Here is a 1,571-nt window from a genome sequence, read left to right as displayed (position 1 = left end):
TGAGCCGAGATCACGCCATTGCACTCTAGCCTGGGCAACAGAGAGACTCCATCTCAAGAAAAAAAAAAATTATTTTTTGGAGACAGGGTCACACTGTCGCCCAGGCTGGAGTGCAGTGGCAAGATCACAGCTCACTGCATCCTCAACCTCTGAGGCTTGAGTGATCCTCCCTTCTCCGACTCCTGAGTAGCTGGGACCACATTTGCGTACCACCACATCTGGCTAATTTTCGTCTTTTTTTTTTGTAGAGACAGGTCTTGCTATGTTGCCCAGACTGGTCTTGAACTCCTGGACTCAAGTATTTAATGGTCCTCCTCCCTCAGCCTCCCAATGTGCCGGGATTACAGGCATGAGCTACTGCACTCAGCCTTCGAATGCTATTTCTTCAGAAGTACTGTCGCATATCACAGATAACCATAAGCGACTTGTCAGCAGCTCTGCCGTGACTGATCCTCTAGGCAGGACAATGGCAGGAACAGAGAAGTCAGCACTGACAGTGGGGAGGGAGGCGCACTTCTGCTTCTCACTGCCAGCCTCAGGCACATGAAACCACTGCCTGCTGTCCACACCAGCACCTCATCCCCATCTCCCTGGTCAGGGGTCACATAACTAAGATGGCATTTCAGAACCTGGGTTAATACATCCAACAAGAATCACTTGGCTCAGTGCAGCTTGGAAAACGGTGGAAGAGCTACCCGTTTGCGCCTGGCTTCTACTTCGGGCGAGGGCTTCTGCTCAGCTGACTTGAGGTTGCCTCAACTTGTCTGGCTTGTCCAGCTTGTGCCTTCCAGTCAACTCCCCCATGAAATCTAACTTGTCGGCAGAGCACTTCCAGGCCAGGCACGGGGCTCCCTTTCCAAATCTGGGCATTATTTAAAAACAAAAAAACAAAAAACCTGCCCAGCAGGCTCAGATGCCAGCACTCAAGACACCTGAGGGGTCATGGGCAGCTGCATTTCAACTCGCACTGCCGTCGAGATGAGGCATGTTTTTCCGGGATCAGTTATGTGGCTAAGGCGGTTCCCTCTTTACCATTATTCCAGGTGCCTACAGACTGCCACGTAAACAATGGTGCACACTCAACACCGTCATGCCCCCCGCACTCAACTGAGTGATAAGTATTTCTAAATCTCTTGGAATTAAATCAAAGTTTCTTAAACTTTCTGTGGGCCATGGATCCCTTTTAAAAATCTTTAAAAGCTCTGAATCTCCCTTACAAAAAATGGCCCAATCACCCCTTGTGAAGCCTTCCCACGCACCCCTCCATGACTCTGTGACGTCAGGTCTTCCTGATGGAGCTTTTAAAACTAGGTGAGAAACCACTTTGGCTATCTCCTAAAGATTGGCCTGGCCGGGCACGGCAGCTCACACCTGTAATCCCGACACTTTGGGAGGCCGAGGCAGGCAGATCACTTGAGGCCAGAGACCAGCCTGGCCAGCACGGCAAAATCCCGTCTATACTAAAAGTAACAAAAATTATCCGGGCATGGTAGCACACACCTGTAGTCTCAGCTACTCGGGCCTGAGGCAGGACAATCACTTCAACTCAGGAGGTAGAGGTTGCAGTGAGC

Source organism: Mandrillus leucophaeus, unplaced genomic scaffold, assembly GCF_000951045.1.
Source record: "Mandrillus leucophaeus isolate KB7577 unplaced genomic scaffold, Mleu.le_1.0 Scaffold651, whole genome shotgun sequence".
NCBI lineage: Eukaryota > Metazoa > Chordata > Mammalia > Primates > Cercopithecidae > Mandrillus > Mandrillus leucophaeus.
The sequence above is the reverse complement of the archived record's forward strand: the minus strand, read 5'-3'. Positions refer to the sequence as shown.